General features: G+C 43.7%; 1 protein-coding gene across 2 annotated transcripts in view; it reads right to left on the reverse strand.

Moving 5' to 3' along the window:
• CRTAC1 (cartilage acidic protein 1) overlaps positions 1-19,774 on the reverse strand; it is a 134,933-nt gene that overhangs the window by 97,952 nt on the left and 17,207 nt on the right. The window lies entirely within an intron of this gene.

Below are 19,774 nucleotides of genomic sequence, written 5' to 3' on the forward strand. Positions count from 1 at the left end.
GATCTTAGTACCTTTTGACAAATTTATCTTCAGACTTTTGAACTCCCACTAGTAGTTCATGAAAATATATACCTCTTAACATCTTTGCCCACACTGAGTAGTGTAATCTGCCTAATGTTTTGCCAGTTTTGTTAATGAAAATTACAGTCTGATTTTATTCCCATCTTAAAAACTCTTAGTAAGATTGCATATTATTCTCTTGTCTCTTGTTCATTTGCGTCTATTCTTTTGTGAATTACTGGTTATGATTATTTAAAAAATTCTTACATAGAGTGAAATTACACATATCACCTTATAGGAAATTCCTATACAGGACCGCTCACGAGCTTTCTCCTAGCATCTGTGGCTTTAAGTCATGTAGTCTGAGACTTATAAATGGTTACTTTTACCTCTTGCCAGGGACAAGAAAAATCCAGAACACATAATCCTATTCTTTTTCACCTTATCTGATTTCACAAAGGCCTCTGACTCACTCAAATGATAGCTACTGTTGGAAGATGCCCATCAATACAAAGGTCCACCAGCATGTCAACATTTATTTTCTCCATGACGCTCTACAGGCAGAAATCTTTGATCAAATGTACACTTTCAGCCCCTTCAAGGTCATCTCACCAAAGTCAAAGAGGTTGGGCTTTTGCCTCAACGCTCCCTGACATTTCTCTTTCTGATGGTAAGTTGTGTCACTAACCATCTTCTAGCGTGAAGTGGAACCCATCGATGGGCAGTAAATCTGTGCTGATTCTGAGGGGAGAAGTAAAACCCACTCCGATCTAATCAAATTTAATCATCAAGCTCAACAATGCTGCTGCTACTGCTGCTTTAATTTCAGTAACAGATCTTCACCCAACTGTCAACATCATTACCAAAACACATCAGAAAATTGGATGAAAGTGCAACACGTAGACAATCATAATCCCCCATCATCAATCTCTAGCTGTCCCCAGTTGACAATTCAGATTAGGGGTGAGCCTCTAGGGGACACACTTTGTAAATCAACTTTACACAAGAGCCATATTAACCCCAGAAGCACCTCAATTGTATACATTCAGGCACTGGCCAGCTGAGAAACAGGAAACCGAAGAACGACTCTTCATTTGAACAAAGTTTACTGTCTTGCCTAACTGTTATGGAAGACATGGCATAGCTAAGAACTGAAGGACGCTAGAGAGCTAATGTACATAAAACGTTTTTCAAATGTATAGAATAAATGAGCAGACAACTTTTGGCAAGCAAAAGCCAGGGGCACTGAGCAATGGTGGTCCATAGCAATTCTGCTCATACACCAGGTGGACTTTCAATTCTAGACTCCTGAGATGAACTATATATGCGTAGAGCAGTACTGAGCATGCTCAGGAGGATGGCAGGATAATGCTTTCAAGAATACATGTCAAATAACCATGAAACATGTCAAGGAACAATGGTGCCATCCACCTTGGGGAGGGAGCCCATCACTAGACACCACTCAAAAGCCACAGGGTATTAGAGCTGAAAGGGACCTCAGAAATAATCTCATTCACCTACAAACAATTAGTGAGCACCTACATTGTGTCAGGCACTGTGCCTACACTCAAGTAAGCCGGTTCAGAGAGGTTAAATTATTTGTGCAAGGTCAGACAGATACTTAAAGCCAAGACATCCACTGAGAAACTAGCATTTCAATTTTTTATGACAAGAGATAGAAAAAGAATGTTTGACAGAAATGAGTTGCAGAACAAATAAATAATCCAAGACAGTCTTGGAGCTTGCCGAAAGTAGAGATTCCCTTTTTGTCCCTCTCTGTTGGCTGTGATCTTTGATCACAAAAAAAATGGAAATTGCCATATACCAAGATCCAAAAGTCAATTCACTCTTCCTCCCCCCACCCCCCACCAAAGGAAACATCAAGAATGACCACAATTCTCCTGCCGCCTCCCTGAAAGTGTCAGGATGGTCTAGGACCCTGGACCTGGCAATGGCGTGGGGCTGGGTGACAGCGGACTTATCCATTCCTCTTGTTTGAATGAGTTTGGACACAATCAGGTGACCACATCAAAGTGGGAGTGCTGGTGGGGGAGTGTTCTATCTATTCTAATTTGGGGCCCTAGTGTCATCCAAACACACACACACACTTTGGGGCCCACAGTGTCAGCCAAACACACACACACATGGACACACACACACACACACACACACACACACACAATTTTTATTTGGGGGAATGTAAGGACAAGCCTTTCCCCAATCTAAGAGAAATTTACAAAGCAAGGAAGCATGACGCCTATACAAGAGACACTACAGCAGGATTTGCTGATGGATAGTATGTGTTCTCTTGTTTTAGATTTGCAGCCCATCCTCCACCCAAGGACACCCAGCCTCTTTAAGAATAACAAGTAAGAGTCACTGCCTGTTAAACCTCACCTCCTTCCAATGTGAAGGGGAAAAACCGTACCTGGCCATGTCTACAGGGTGAACTTGAGGGGGCAGTATTCTCAGGTTGTACGTAGTGCATTTTCCAATGGGTTTTTTAAAAGAAAGTCTAATTTTTAGGCTTAGAAACATGTTTCCACCATGGAGTGTGACTTTTAGATAATGAGATGGGCTACTTAACAAACATACCAGAATAGAGCCATGCAAATGAGTATCTTCCCCCTCCAAAGCAGTCATCTGGAGATGCCAGATATTATATCACGGCTGCTGCCATTGTCCCAGAGACTTTGGAAACTCCCGGGAGGATTTTCTCCAAACCAACGCCACATTATTTGGGATAAGCACAATGGCGGCGATCCTCATCCTGTGAGGCTGGATTTTATTTTTGGAAACAGTCAAAAGGCATCTGTAGCCAAGTCTAGTGAATAACCAGCTGATTGAGCTTGTCATGTTGCTTTGGGTCCAAATTGAGGCACAGTTATTAGGTCACGTGCTGTTGTGTGGCATGGAAACAGCCCCCCAAGGCCACTTCAAATGAGAAGGCTCAGCTCTCTGGAGTGATGGCAGTGCCTCTGGGCCAGGTGTCTGACCTTCCAGAGGGCTCCCGAGAAGAGGAAAGCACTAATCTGGGCAGGTGATGCTCCGTAACAGAAACGGACTCCGCCTGACTTATGTGAAAGGGAAACGGACTGGTAGACTAGGGAGAAGCTTGCTGATTCAAAGGGAAGGGTAGGGCCAGGCTCAGAACAGACAGGTCCGGAAGGAGCCAGAAACCTCTGACAGCCTAGCTCAGGTGCTACCGCAAAAACGACTACATTTCAAACGTTTGTTCCATCCTTGTTTTGCTTTTCCTAAAGTGACAGTGTCTGGGGACGTTCCAATGGCATGTGCTCAGGGCTGGTGCCCACCTCTTGGCTCTGCTCCTTGGCATCTGCTGGCAGCACCTCCGGGGATCGTTTTGGCTTCTGTAGAGTGAGGGTAGGATTCCCCGGATACCTTTTCCCCAAAACTGCCCACAAAAGGGGAGAAACAACTTCTCACGAGGCAGCGTGAGTGTGTTTAGGAAGAGAGAGTAAATACTAGGCACCAGAAAATGACAAACAGGTACCATAGGCAAGTCCTGCTATTGTTATTAACTAGAGGCCAGGTGCACAGATTTGTGCACCAATGAGGTCTCTTGGCCTGGCCTGTGGGAATCAGCTGAAACTGGCAGTTAGGGATGTACATGAAGCAGGCAGCTGGAGAGGAGTCCGAGCCCAGGCCGGCGCTGCACCACTCCTGCTCATCCGGCCCCACAGTGCCTGCTGCCACCATGGCTCAGTAGGCTTGCTGCCCCTCCTCTGCAGTCTCCGTGTGCCCATCCTAGGATGATACCGGCATGCCCATGACCGAGAAGCGGCTGTCATCAGTCAGTCCTGATGCTGGTCCCAATACCAGTCCTGGTTCAGATTGGGGTGGGGGGAGGGGATTGCGCAGGGAGAGTGTCTATGGGAGAGGCTCACCAGCCATGAGCCAGGTGTCTGGCGCCCGTTGGTCAGCTGAGTGACGGTCCTGCTGTTGGAGTGCACTGACTACCAGGGGCAGCTCCTGCATCGAGTGTCTTCCCCCTGGTGGTCAGTGCGCATCATAGCTGCTGGTCAACTGGTCGCTTAGGCTGATATATATATATATGTATATGTATGTATGTATATATATATATATATATATATATATATATATATATATATATATACTTCTGCAGTACGTTATGTATAAGATTAAGCTTTGCTCTATTTGTCAACGTTTTTATCATTTTGTAAATTACAATGGCCTCCTTAGCCACCTCCAGTTTATAAGCTGATGGAGACTTTCCCCCATGTCTATTATTGCCTGAAAACTCCATGGGTCTGCAGCCTGAGCCAGGCTCTGTCCCTCTCCCGTGAGTACTCACGAGTTCAGGGGACAAGCTGCATCTGGCAGTCACACTACGCGGCTGTGGCGATGGATGAGCTGGGGCAGGAGTGAGAACAGCCTTTGGTCAACCCAAAGGTACATTTGTCTCTGCAAAGTGCCAAGGTCCCCTGTGCAGACCAAGTGCGCAGGTGAGAAAGCCAGTCCCGGAGTGCACAGGGGGGACAGCCATGTGCATGCACCAAGACCACTGTGAACATGCAAGGCCCTCTGGGCAGTGGCTGACCCACCCACCTACCCCCTCTCAACCACCCCCACACAGTCACTTACCCTGCATGAAGATAAGATCTCATTGTGAACTGCCAAGAGCTCTGGGGAACTCATTTGACCTCAAAGTTCCTGGCCAATAACTCACTATCTCCCTGTTGAGTTTCTCCAGGAAGTTCTTCCAAGGCAGAGTACCAGCAGAGTCACAAAGCTGGCCTCCATCTCTAAAATGCTGTCTACGGAGGCCCTGAAAGCAATCAAAGCTTCAGTGCATGGGGAAGAGATGGACCCTGGGAGAGAGGAAGTGTGAGGGAATGTGCGGCTGTACCCCAGCTAGGCACACTAGGGTCTCATGCAAGGAAGGGCTCAGGAGTGGGAAGGGCTCAGGAGTGCTTGGGGGTGAGCTGCACAGAGGGCAGGAGACCGGGTGCACAAGCAGCCTGCCACTATGCAAGAGAGAGCGCGAAGGTGGAGGGCTGGAGCCGGGGGTCTCGGCAGGGACCCTCACCTCTCTCAGCCTCAGTTTCCTAATCTGTAAAATCAGGGCAAGGCTTCCCTTTAGTGGTTTGATCGGAGGTAACGTATGAAAACCATCCAGCCCAGTGGGCACGCCGGGCAGGCACCGATGAAGGGCATCTCTGCCTTCCGAGAGGCCAATGTTACACGGAGCTGCGCTTCCCAAACGCTGAGATTCCACGGCACAGTAAAATGTCAGAGCACAAACTTCGCCACGCTCACACCAGATCGCCAGTGTTTTAGTTTGCCAACTCAGGACAATAAAAAATCGACAACTACCACAGACAATGCGATAACCATAAAAATATTTTTAATGCAAGAAAAATCTTAGAATTAAAGACATCAGTCCTGTAGATGGAATATTTTTAGCGTATGAAAAAAAATTATAACATCTTTATTTAGTTCATTTTGCTACAAAGTGAAAACTACTTTGTTCTAGGCTGGCCAGGCTCAGGAACCAGTGGCGGGGAGGAAAGAGGAGTTTGGGTCTTGGAGCCAAATAGGCCATAATCTCCTCCCAGCTCCGTCCTTACTAACTGCGTGACCTTCAGCAAGGGACCAGCCCTCTGGGTCTCCCTTTCCTCCTTTATAAATACGAAACAACAGTACCTCTACAGATGAGAATATGCGGAAAGGACACAGCATAGAGTCTGGCACATAGTAGGTGATCATTAAGTGCTAATGCCAGGCCCTCCCCAAATGTGAGATGTCTGGGACACTTCCAGATTTTAAAACTCTTAGTATATTAAAAAATGAAGAAGAAAAAATAAGCTCAAACAGGCAAAATCATTCACATGCTTGAAACAATATTTACATTAGAAGGAAATATCTGGAACACACCCACACACAAATCCACGTCCAACGCATCCAATGTGAATACACAAATGTCACATGTGTGAGGTGGAGGCCCTGTCGCCCGTTAGGCCCCAGTTATCTCCCTTCCGAGCCACAGTTCTCGTGACTGTCACACTCCAAGAACTCTGACACACCAACTTGACTCACCTCCTTTCTCTTTTGTTCTTCTCCCCTGGCTGGAGTTCATCTGGAACATTCCTCCGGACCTCTCTACCATTAGTTCATAATTCTGAGCATGCAAATTTTCTTGGAGCTCTAGCTGGTGTCATTTTTGCATCACTGGATCTCAATAGGTTTTTTTTTTATATGTTAAAAAAAAACCCAGCTGAAATTGAGGGTTAGAAAGGAAGATAAATGGCTGCGAAAGTGGATGATTTAACTGAGGGATTATCGGGTGACCTGGAAAGGGGAAGGGGTCTGTGCCCGAGGCCTCTGGGGGCAGCGAGGTGATGAAGGCTTCCGGTTTTAATATCCTAAGAGTCTCAAAAACTAGAAGTGACCTAGTCCTCTCAAATGTTGGCAAAGCTTTGTGAGATTTTTCCCAAGTGGTGTTTGTGTGTTTGCGTGTGGGCGTGTGCATGTGTGTGCACTTTGTTTCTCAATAGAAATTCTAATTTCCTGTTTGTTTATTGCTGAGTGCCCCGTGAGAATGTCAGCTCCGTAAGAGCAGGGACAGTGAATATCTTGCCCACTTCTGTGTCACTAGTGTTGAATGCAAGCGTGGTCACACAGTAGGTGTTCAATGACTGTTTGTGAGTAAGTGACTGTATCGCTGCTGTGTGTGTGTGCTCAGCACTTTGCCCTCTTGGATCTGGGAACAGAAGCTATTGTATTTGGAGGATCAGCATTCCCCCTTTTCCATCCAGACAGTTTCCTTGAACCACATGGATGGGCACATACCATTCAGAATCCTTCCCTTATAATTAATTGGAGCTTTCTCTCTGGTGGTCAGGCTGGGAAGACGACACATGCCCAGAAGCTGCTGGTGGTTTTGACTCCAGACTTAGAGAAGAAAAATGCTCTGAAATAATTAAGCTGACAGGCCGAGATACGAGGCAGGAATGAGAGGCAGAATGTCAGAAGAAAGAGAACTCTGTCTCCTGTCAGTCCTGACACCCCCATGCTGCCCTCGGGCCTGCTTTCTTGGGGCTCGGTTGATCAGATCGTCTTTGTTATGTGAGTTACCTCAACATATCTCCACTAGATCCTCTCTTGTTTTCATGGGGAGGAGGAGAAGTTAACAAGTGTTAGTAACTATGGCAATCAAAAGAGTTCTGACTGCCCTGGCCAGTGTGGCTCGGTTGGCTGGAGCGTTGTCCCATGCACCAAAGGGTCGTGGGTCTGATTCCCAGTCAGGAATTCTGTAGCACTTCATGAGTTGCAGGTTTGATCCCTAGTTGAGACAAGCATGGAAGGCAATAAATGGATGTTTCTCTCTTACATCGGTGTCTCTCTTTTCTCCCTTCCTTTTTCTAGAATCAATGGAAAACATGTCCTCGGGTGAGGATTAAGAAAAAAAAAAGAAAAAAAAAAAGAGTTCTGACAAATCCAGTTTGCTAAAGATGAGAACTGACCAGAAAGTAGCACTCGGGTGTTTGCTGAAAGGTAAGGCTAAGGGTGTGAGGTGAGAAGATAAATAATGACGATGGTAATGGTAGCTAATATTTGAAGTGAGTGTGAGGTGAGAAGATAAATAATGACGATGGTAATGGTAGCTAATATTTGAACACTTTCCATGTTTCAGACACAGGACCAAGCACTTGGTGTCATTATTTTTGCTTAACTGCTACCACAGGGCTGTGACATGGGTTACTGCTATGACCTCTATAGATGAGGAAACTAAAACACAGACATGCCAGGGAACTTGTTCTAAGGCCCACAGCTAGGAGGAGAAGGAGCTGGAGTTTTAATGCAGGTTTGCATGACTCCATAATTTCCCTCTCTGTCCTATTTTTCCTCTTTCTTCTCCCACTCCCCTGCTCTCTCATCCTTTCTCTGTCTCTTGTCTGAAGTCTCTCAAACTCTCTTCTTTTAATGACCTTCCTCTGGCTCCTTTTAACCCCATTCTTTTCAACAGTAAATGAGCACATATTTCAAGGCAGTGGTTTTCAACTCTTGTCAAGTATGAAGATACCTTCTTAATGTTAAAAAATGTCCATATAATAGCAGCTGTGTTTTATTGCCTATTGATAAAATGTCCATGCACAGATGAATTCTCAGATGCCTTGTAATAACTCTGTGATCTCTAGTTTGGCACCCGCTACTTTAAAATATATGGAAGAATCCATATAACCATCCCTCTTACTGCTACCTGGTTGGTTTATTATAATATAGAAAAGGCTTATCAATGCCACCACAGGGCTCTCTTTTTTTGCCCACTCTCTGCCTTAAGGCTACTAATTTCTTCAGAAATGTGGCCTTTTTGTCCCTCTTTTAATATGTTTAATTATTTAAGAAGGCATGAACTATGGTACTTACATTTTATATATCACCTCTTGATTATTCAGGGGCTGATTAATTCATAGGTTGCCCCAGTCATCTCCTTCTTTTTTTTTCTATCTAATTTGTTTTATTATTCCATTTCTTATTAGCGTCTTTTGGCACGAATGGACAGTGGGAATGAGAAATGATCCTGGTTACAAATCCTGAATTCTGAAAAAAGATTTGGTTGGAGGAAGTTGAATTCTTTCACAAGGTATGAATTTCTTTAATTCATCAGGCATATTGATTCTCTGTGAGCACCGTGAAGGCAGGATTTGCTGTTGTTCACTACTGACCTCCAGGGCTCAGCAAGGTGCCTGGCACACTGTAGCTTAATAAAAAACTGTAGAATGAATGAATAAGAGCTGACTAACATAACAGGGGTAAATAAACTTCCTCTGAGGTGGGACATTGATTTATAGGAAGCCAAGTAAAATGCAAGACAACTGATTTCAGAATTGCATTCCCACAGACAATACGATATAAAAAAGTTTAAATTACTGTGCTAAAAATTAACAACAGATGATATGTAGTTCTAATTAGAAAACAGAAAATGCTCCATACACAGTGCTATATTATTTCATTGATGGAAAAATGGGATAGAGAGACACTGGTTTTTCTAAGATGAGGGTTGGTCTAGACAAATTGTTTCTGTTACGTTAGGCATTACATAAATATAATCACCTTCAACACACTAACAAATGAGCCTTTAGTATATGCCATGTGCTATGATAAACAATCTACATGCCTAATCTCATTTGTTTTCACTACAATCTAGAAAGTATTATCCTTTAATCAGCATTAGAAAGTAACTACTGTCCCTGAAAATTTCTTTAATGCTCTATATTAAAAGAAAAATGTTAGATGCTTTTTAAAAATTATTGATTTTTAAAGAGAGAGAAACATTGATGTGAGAGAAAAACATGAATCTGTTGCCTCCCGTATACACCCAGAGTGGTATTGAACCTGCAACCTAGGTATGTGTCCTGACCAGGAATCAAACCTGCATGGACAATGCACAAATCATCTGAGCAACCGGGCCAAGCTAGCTCTCTAGATTTTTGAACCATGCATAAACTTGTCTTTTTTTTTCTTTTTTATTTCCTAATTTTTAAATTAAAGCTTTATTTTCCCATAAAATGTTAGGTATGTTTGAAAGACTGACTTAGATTTTAAATAATTTAAAAAATTTTGATTTTAGTGAGGAAGGGGAAGAGAGACAGAGAGATAAACATCAATCAGTTGCCTCCTCCCCAACACACCCTGACTAACCAGGGATTGGACCCGCAACCTGGGTATGTGCCCTGACTGGGAGTCAAAATCACGACCTTTCCATATATGGATGACATTCCAAACAACATAGCTACACCAGCCAGGGCTGACGTAGATTTTAGATATATCCTTGGAAATTGGAGGTATATGTTATGTCACTAGCTCCTGCCTTTTGATGTTAACAAACTGTCTGGAAAGAAAACTTTTATAATGACACTTGCCATACTTTTCAAAATCATCCTAATTTGTAGAAGCAAAATGTTTTGCATGTTGGTATTCAAGGTAGGGTTCAGCCTCTGTGCCTATTCCCTAGATCTGGTGCTGTCCAGGAATCAGGTGCTGAAATGTCTTTAACCAAAGCCTCCCCAGGCCAGCCAAATGGAATAGTGGCCCATGGGAATTGGGGGAGTGCAGCCACTCTATCGGCTGGGGCAGCTGCAGCTTCCCAGACTCGGAAGCAACTTGCAAAGATGCTGGAGTGACTGGAATTAAGGACTATCTTATTTGGAAGGGATTGGAGAAAATGGCTAGATTTCTTCACTCCTCCCCCACACCCCCACCTTCTTCCATACTTTGCGTTAGCTTGGAGGGAAGAATATGAGCAATAGATGACAGATGGAAAAGCATGATTTTTAAAAGGCTGGCATTTGTACAACTGGGTAGTGGTGCATGGTGGAGCATTTCACTGCCTCTCTGAGGTGTTAAATAGGAACCAGGAAGAACCAGGACTGGGGGCTCAATGATGGCAGTTCCTTGGGACTACTCAGCCAACAAACAATGATTGTGGTTTCATGAAAGGGAAATGAACACAGAGATAAGTAAGAGAAGATCAAACCTGTAACCTCATAGAGAAATTCCATACAAGGCGAAAAAAGCCTATTGCAATCTCAGATGCAATGCAGTGTTTATAAGAAACTGGAATATTCACTGGGTAATGAACCTGATAAGTGTGCTGACCGTGAAGTGAGCATCTCCTCTATAGCTCTTATGCCATTCTGCTCTGTTATTTCCACATATGCCTTATCTCTCTCCTGACTAAGATGGCTTGAAGGAAGGGAATGTATTCTTGTATCTGCCAAAGCACTGAGCACGTAGCTATGCACATGCAGGTAGGAATGTAGGATTTATTTATTGAATTGGTTGATGCTGCTCTCAAACCTAAGGCTCTTGAAACAATCTCTTCTGAATATAGCTAATGCTTAATTTTTTAAATAACCTAAGATCCTCCATCCATCCATAAGACTCTGGCCTATTTAAGTTCATTCAGTCACTGAATACTGACTCTGTGCACAGGTGAGGAGAAAGTTCCTACCTTTAGGAGTCTGCAAGCTAATGTGAGAGGGGGAAATTTTGAAATAATTCTTGGTCAATGTGTGTATATAGAAAGTTTACTGTTTAATTAAATGATATTGTGATATTTCTTTGGTTTGAGGTCCAATAATATCTAGCTAGCAAAACTCCTCCAGAAACATAGGTTAACACTAATCACAGATCATCAACTGCTCTTATATATTCTTAAGAGTCTTTCATCGGACTGGATAGCCACAGAATCTCCTTTGGGGCTAGTATAGAGATGCTCTGGTCTGAAACACACACCAGACAGGGTGGTTGCTCTGGCTTGCAAAGGGGCTGCCCTTGCCTACGTTTACAAGTCATTAATTGGGGCATTAGATGAGAAAAGTAGCTCTAGGAAAAAGAGGGGATGGGAGGATTCTGTAGAGTATGCAAAGTGCTCCCAGAACAAAGAAGAGATGCAGGAGACCTGTGGGTATGGGGACTTCAGGGACAGGAACCATGGCTTTGATGTCCCCAGGATTCTCTGCTCCTCTTATTTATGGGTGTCATTTCCATTCTCCCAGGTTCCTCATGGGTAAAGGACACGGATATACCCATGGTGGCTTTGTGATATATCCTTACAAATAATGATTTAAGAACAAAGATAGAGGCAAAAAGCGGGATTTAGAAAGCAAGGGTCTTTCCCCAAACCCCCCTCTTTAAAAAGCCCCTCAACCAATCAATTTCTTAAAAAGCAGGAATGCACTACCACAGTAGGGTATTGCAAAACAAGCCTCTTAGTTATTTATAGGAAGAAGAATATTAATGAAGATTGTGGCCTGAACAACACAATTCACAAACTTAGCAGGCGTATACAGAATAACAGTTACTTCTCACCATCTCTAGGACTCTCAGCGGGTCTCCGGGCCTCAATTTCCCCAACTGCAAAATGGGGACAACACTATCTACAATGTTTTCATCAAATCTGAGGTGATAAGACTCACCATTATTTTTCATACCTCTAAGGAAAAACACACACGATTAAATGCAAGCTGCCAAGTGTAGGTCACATCTCGATTTTAGTGATGTTAAAATGTGAAGAAGAAAAAAAGTATAACTTAGATTTAGCTAAATGCTACATACCATATGGGCTGCTGTGATAGTGTAAAATTAGATGATGTAAGTAAAATACAAGACATATGTTCTTTTGCCCTCTGTCCCTTTATCACTTTAGTCTGCAAACAGGTACCCGAGGGAGTGCATGGTAAAAATCTGAAGCGGGGGAGGTTTGCGTTAGCTTCTTCACATCATTGCATGTTTTCCTAGATACCTGCACCACAAAAGTCGCCTCTTCCTCAGAGGGAAAACTGCTGTAACTACAGCATTCTTGAAAAAAAAGTGACTCACCAGGTCAGGAGGAGACAGGAAAGAAGGGGTATGTGAGGGGAAATGCAAGAAAGGGAGGCAGGGTCAGATTGGCCACCCAAAGCAGAAGTGATCCGCCTGGCCAGTATATCCATGTCCTTTACCCATGAGGAACCTGAGAGAATGGATCCGCCCAGCCAGTGTGGCTCAGTGGTTGAGTGTCAACCCGTGAACCAGGAGGTCACGGTTCGAGTACTGGTCAGGGCACATGCCAGGGTTGTAGGCTCAATCCCGAATTGGGGATGTGCAGGAGGCAGCCCATCAATGATTCCCTCTCATCGTTGATGTTTCTCCCTCCCTCCCTACCTCCCTCCCTCTCCTTTCCTCTCTGAAATCAATAATATTGAAGTGATCCTGGGAGTGGAAATGGCATGTGCTCCAAAGAGAACTATGATGTGTGCTTGCAGTCGGGCAGGGGACAGGGGAAGGAAGGGGTAGAAGGCCTGTGGGCTATGAGACTATAAGGTGGGTAAGGTCGCCCTATTCTCCAGCCTACTGTGTGCCTGTGCCTTCCTTGGGAGCCTGAAGAGGGACTCAGGGGACAAGGAAGGTCTTCCAGCCAGGCCACGACTTTAAAAAAAAAATGAGGAGAATGGAGACTTAAAGGGAAGTGACTGGAGACAGGGCATGCATCCACGCTCTGAATGGATGACAAAATCAGACTCCCAAAAGTAGCTTTGCGCTTTCAGCAGAGGTAATTTTAGTCTTAATTGTATCACTATTTTGGAATGGCTTTTTATAAATACTCTTCATTACTTTGTGAAAATCCATGTGTGTTTTTTTTTTTTTAATGTTATCTAAAAAAATAAATTTAAAACAAACACAAAATCCAAATAAGCCTAAAGGTCTCCCTTGACCCCGAGAGAGGCCTCTGCCCGCGTGAGACAGACCTCATGCCACCTGTCCCTCCGAGGCCCCAGTCCTGGTTCTCCTCCGATGTGGCTGTTTTTCCCACCCAGGGCAGCGTGAGCTTTGAAAGCTCTGAATCTCTGTCCCTACCTCCAGCCACCCACCGCGTCTGGTGTCACACAGAGAGCGGCAGGGTGAATTGATACAGGTGGTCAGCAAGGAATAAAGTGTGGTTTTAGGGATTCTGCCCCAATCATCACATGTTCCTAAGACAGGAGATTGTCATTGGTTAAAAATAACACTTTAGTTGGTGGTTTATTAATCTTCAATATATTCTTTTAAGTAATGTGCTGTGGGTGGTTTATTTATGTTACCGCTGCGAAGTTATTAAAATAATATTGTTAAGTTCTCTGAGGTAATGGCCATCACCTCTCTGAAAAATGGCACCAAGCACCCAGCCTTTCCCTACTATATTAGTTTCTTATTGCTGCTGTAACAAATTACCCTGGGCTTAGTGGCATAAAATGATACCAATTGGTTATTTTACAGTTCTGTATATTAATCTGTTATCAACCTTGGCTTCACTGTGCTGAGATCCAGGCCTGGTGTTCAAGAGGCTCTAACCAATAGGAGTAAATCTGTTTCTTTACCTTTTTTCAGTTTTTAGAGGTCGCCCACATTCCCTGGCTTGTGGCCCCTTCCTTCACCTTTACAGCCAGGAATGGTGGGTCACATTGCATCACTATGACCTCCTTTTCCACTATTCCTTTTCCACTTTAAATATCCTGTGATTACATCGGTCCCACTGGGCTAATCCAGGATAATCTCCCCATCTCCATCTTAAGGTCTTTAACTTAATTATGTCTGCAAAGTTTCTTTGGCCATGTAAGATAACATATTCACTGGTTCTGGGATTAGGACATGGTGTCTTTGGAAGACCAAGATTCTGACTACCATACCTTGCTCTGATCATGCGTGTGTGGCTAGGGCAGTGGTTGGCAAACTCATTAGTCAACAGAGTCAAATAGCAACAGTACAACGATTGAAATTTCTTTTGAGAGCCGAATTTTTTTTTCAACTTAAACTTCTTCTAACGCCATTTCTTCAAAATAGACTTGCCCAGGCCATGGTATTTTGTGGAAGAGCCACACTCAAGGGGCCAAAGAGCCGCATGTGGCTCGCGAGCTTCAGTTTGCCGACCACTGGGCTAGGGTAATCACATAGAGGCCTTAGTTCTTTAAGCTGTCTGTGACTTGGGGTGGGGGTGGAATTTTTGTTTATTGCTTATGGTTGCCCAGGGCTGGAGAAAGGGTGGAAAACCAGCCATGCGTTGTTTAGTAAGCTTTTAAGAAGTTTTAAGAATGGGTTAAAAAGCCCTGGCTCCTGCTCCAGCTCATGTCTTATTAGTATTCAGAATTAGGGGCAGTCCCTGCCTAACCAAGCAGAACTGGCACCCCCAACCCCCGTTATTCTTCCATGATACCGACAACAATGACTTCCAGGGTTAAAGGTGACTGATTTAAGAAATATGTTTTTGCAGAGGAGGCTTTAGAGGAAGTTCTTCAGGCGGTTTAAATGAGAAAGTATTGAAGTTCCTCAGTCCAGTTCACAGAAGCAGCTCCTTTTGCAGATGTAGAATGGGGTCCTTGACTCTACCCGCTCCTTGAACTACTGGAGCTAAATAGATGAAGTTCAGACCCTGGCACATATGCGGCTGTACACTCAGTAGGTGCTTGAGCAGCAGTTGAATAATCCCAAAGCTCACCTTTTATTTCTAGGTTATGAATAAATAGAAAAAGATTAAGACTGGAAAAAATTTGGCCATATGTATTAAGATTTGAAACATACATATCATTCCCAGCATTTCCACTTATTGATATTGATCCCAGAGAAATAGTTGCATATGAGTGTGAGGATGGACATACAGCCATGTTTGTAATGGTCACAGATTAGAGACAGTTTAAAAGTTACTGGAGGAGGGGTAAAACAAATGTGGTACATTCACACAGAGCAACTTAAAAAAATAAGCCACAGCTGTATGTTTGAATCATGAACGTATTACACAGTGAAAAAAGCAAGTTTGGAACAATATACATCAGTTTGATTCCTCCACAAATTATTATATGTTTTATAAATATATGTTACATAGAAATTTCTAGAGGTATAAATACCAAATTGAAAACAGTTCTGGAGGAGGACAGGGATAGGCTTAGAGTAGGGGTCGGGGTTAGTCAAGATAGATTTTTACTTTTATCTTTATTGTGTGCATTTTCTTGCAATAAAATGTATTTAACTGCTATCAAAATACAAATCATATTTTAAATTAAAAAAGAAAGATAAATTAAATTAAATAAAACATCTTAAGCTGTAGAAACTGGTGATCAAATCTATTAAAATGTTATATTTCACAAAGCAGCAATTAGAACTGGAAGTTCAAGACAATTTCTCTTATTTCGTTAGAAGTGTGTGTATATATGTGTATATATACATCTATTCTACATATATCTAAATATGTTTATATGGATGTTACATTTATCTACTAAATACGTACTATGTATGTTACATCAATATATATTTCATCTACCTATATATACTTATAATAAAATGTGTAAATGCTGCTTTGGTTAAATCACAGGCAAATATCTTATTCTTTACCATTGTTTTTATTATTTGTTATGGAAAAATATCTCCTAAGTAATTATGATTAATCTGGTAATTGAGTACAATTTTCCTTTTAAATAATTCAATTAACTTCAGTAAATTAAAAAAGTTTTCTGACATAGTTGCAAAATTTAGAAAAAAATGACACACAGCCTTCTGATACGTAGCATCCCTTTAAATGAAATCCTTCCAAGTGTGAAGAATGCATTAAGATTTTATCAAATGAATGCTCTTTGTGGAAAAAAAGAAGATCTAACTTGTGATTTAAAGTTTACTACCACTACAATCTCTCCATTTGAGCAAAACTCCTATTGGAAACTGACAGGGTAGGGAGGGTTAGGGGGGGCACCTCAGACCTCTGGGGATATCCCAGGAAACAAAAGCTGCTCTAAAGGAATTGTGCAAGGTTGACATCAACAGGAATTCCTTTCCAAACTACAGGAGACTGAAGATTTGGCGTTCAGTTCCACTGAGAAAAGGGGAACCAGTCCTGAAGAGCCTCCACGGTCTGGGCATGCTCACGTGTCTCTGGGGGTGATCAACCCTCCCCTGGCTCTGCAGGGTGGAGACTGTAAGCAGATTGAAATCACGCACCTGCTGGTCAATGAATAAGCTCTCCACATGCGGTGACACTGACCCAGCTGAGGTGTGGGAAGCAGAGCTGACCTATCTCCTCTCCTCCTACCCTCCCCCCCACCGTCCCCATAGAACAAAGGGCGGTCACTCTGCTCCTCCCAGAGTCAGATGTATGCACACACCGTCCATCACAATTAACTTAAGAATCAGGAACACAATGCACACTCACCCACAGCATGCTCAGAATCAATGCCATCAATACCCAGAACGAGGATACCGAAAAAGCAAAACAAAACAAACCTATTCAGAGAGTAAATACTCAAAGCAACAGGGCTTGAATCAGACACACCACAAGGTCAACAAATCCGAGACAAGTTCAAGGTGGGCACCTTATAAACTGAAGAGCTGGGCATTATCGTGGGAGGAAAACGTAAACGCCTTCCGGGGCCAGCGAATGGGAAAGTCTATAAGATAATAGAGAGTGAGCCTCTATTGAGCTGGACTGCAGGTGCCCCAGGAAAAAGCATTCACATTCAATTTTTTAAAATTTCAATCCCCGCTACATGATTCTTAAACAGAGAGTCTATAATCAAACGGAGAAGAAACAGAGTTAAATATGGGTGCAGAGAAGATGAAATAGAATAAAAGCTGGTCAGAAATATTGCCAAGGAGTGCATAGGGAATGAGAGGCAGGGCAGGGACCCTAGCTGCCATTATTGGAAAGGATGGGGGCCTCTGGTTTATATCTTCAAAGGCAACTGCAAAACTACAGTTAAAAGAAATGGCCTACTAAGCTCTACTGTGAGGGATTGAGATGAGTCAGAGAGAGTCTTGACATAAGTAGTTGAGCCGGATGACAGAAAGAGCACACATACTTATGGAAGGCTCTAAATACCTACAGGGAGCCCCAAAAACTATACACTGAGTGGCCAGATTGTTATGATCTCTGAACGCATAATAATCTGGCCACTCAGTGTGTGTGTGTGTGTGTGTGTGTGTGTGTGTGTGTGCGTGTATTAGAGGCCTGGTGCATGAAATTGTGCATGGGTGGGGTCCGGCCAACCTGGCCAGGGGGAGGGGAATGGGCGGTTGGCCGGCTTGCCTGCTGGTTGAACTCCTGGTCTAGGGGATAATTTGCATTATTAGTCTTTTATTATATAAGATATATACTGAGTGGCCTGGCTCTTATGCATTCAGAAATCATCATCATCTGGCCACTCAGTGTAGTTGTGGCCTAATTGGAAGGCAAGGAAGGGGTGAACCGAATGACCTCCGAAGGTCCTGATTTAAATACGTCTATAGAGTCAACCCATGGTTATCCAGCCCAAAGAGGAAGACAGTGACAAATCATCCTAAGCTGAAGATAATAAAAAGTTATATTTGCCTTTGGAATGTATTTTGGTACTTAAATTAGAACGTGACTTTCCGATGCCCTGAGAACTCACAATGCTTCATAATAGTCACAAAGAAGGCCTGACCTGGGGCTGGGAAGCTGCCCAATTTTGCCATCTTATCCTCCACGTAACTTTTCCTCTTTGCTGGGGTGAGCAGTATCATCTTCCAGAACACCCAGAGACCCAGGTTTTCTCAGACGGGCTCCCCGGATCACCCCGGCCCAGCGAGAAGAGACAGGGTCTTTCCTGGATCTCAGGATGATCCAGGATCAAGACCCAGATGATCTGGTTCTGGTTTCCAGAGGATGTGCCCAAAGGACCACACAACCTACAGTGAGCAGCAAGCTGGACAAAGTTTAGACATCTACTCTAGGCTGATTACAAATGAGGGCCTAATCCTCTACCTTAGAGGACACGCAAGCCCATTTCTGGAGAGAAAGAGCAGAAGAGTTAGTTGGAAATGAAGGTGAAACGAATGCCTGGCATTTGGAAAGAAAGAAGCTGCACACGCGGGATGTGGGGTGGCAGTCTGGTGCTCACCTAAGGCTGGTGGGATGGAGACCCACGCTCAAAGCCCCCGTCCAAGGAGAAAGGAGAACATGCTCACAGTAGTAACTGTGGGCCCAGAAGGAGGGGACAGATGGTTACCTGCTGTTCTCTGTCCTCTGTCAGGTCCGAGGCTCTATAAGGGGAGGCTGGTGTAACCTAGCAGGAAGCAGGGCCAATCAGACACCTCGAATGCATCCAAGTCCTTTAACCAGAGACTCTGGCAGAGTGGCACGTGGCTGCAGGAGGCAGGCCTGGGTCAGGAGCACGTCTCTCTGATTCAGAGAGTGACTGGACAGTCGCAGGAACACAGACAAGCTGCTTGGCCTCAACCCTGCTCAGGTCACCTCTGGCCACCTCTATTTTTCCTTTTTTCTATCATACTCTGCTCTTCAGCTTTTCTTTCTGAAAGCCCAGACCTCTGCTGTATAATTAACATGAAATAAAATTTACAGTGCAGTTTCTCAGTCACAGCAACCACATTTCAAGTGCTCAACCTCCACATGTGGCTGGTGGATACCATATTGGACCGTACCAACACAGAACATCCACATCATCCCGCAAAGTTCTACTGGACAGTGTGCTATCCAGACTTTTAGTTCTAGAAGGTAGTCTCTTCCACTCTTCACAGGGTCAAAGAAAGTAACAGAAAGAAGAAATACACTTTATGAAGTATCTTTTTTTAAATTTTATTTTATACAGCATCACGTGTTATACAGTGTCAGCCTGTTCTCCTGCCATACCTTGTGGGAACTACATAGCTAAGTAGCTTGCACAAGGCTCACAGCTATTGGATGATATGGTTATAATTAAAGCCAGATCTTCCATTTCTAAGGTAAGTGCTTTCCACTGGTACATGCAACTGCTAGTTACTTTGGTCAGTGCTGCCATAAAAGCTCAGGCCTCCCACAAGAAAGCTGACAGCTCCCTGTAGTGTGTTTTGTTGGTTAAGTGATGGCTGAAGTGATAACTAAACTTCATACAATGTAGTTTAGCAGCTGTTGAGTTGGGGAGCCTTGGGGTTCAAATCCTGACCTGTCTGCTTACCACTTACCGGACAGAAGGCATGTCACTCACCATCTTTGAACCCAAATCTCCTTTTCTCTAAGTTGGGATGATAGTAACTTACTTTATAGTGTTGTCAGGAAGATTAAATAAGGCAATGCAGCCGAAACCGGTTTGGCTCAGTGGTAGAGCATCGGTCTGCGGACTGAAAGGTCCCGGTTCGATTCTGGTCAAGGGCATGTACCTTGGTTGTGGGCACATCCCCGGTAGGGGGTATGTAAGAGGCAGCTGGTCGATGTTTCTCTCTCATCGACGTTTCTAGCTCTCTATCTCTCTCCCTTCCTCTCTGTAAAAAA

The sequence above is a fragment of the Pipistrellus hanaki genome, assembly GCF_964339955.1.
Source record: "Pipistrellus hanaki genome assembly, chromosome: 14".
NCBI lineage: Eukaryota > Metazoa > Chordata > Mammalia > Chiroptera > Vespertilionidae > Pipistrellus > Pipistrellus hanaki.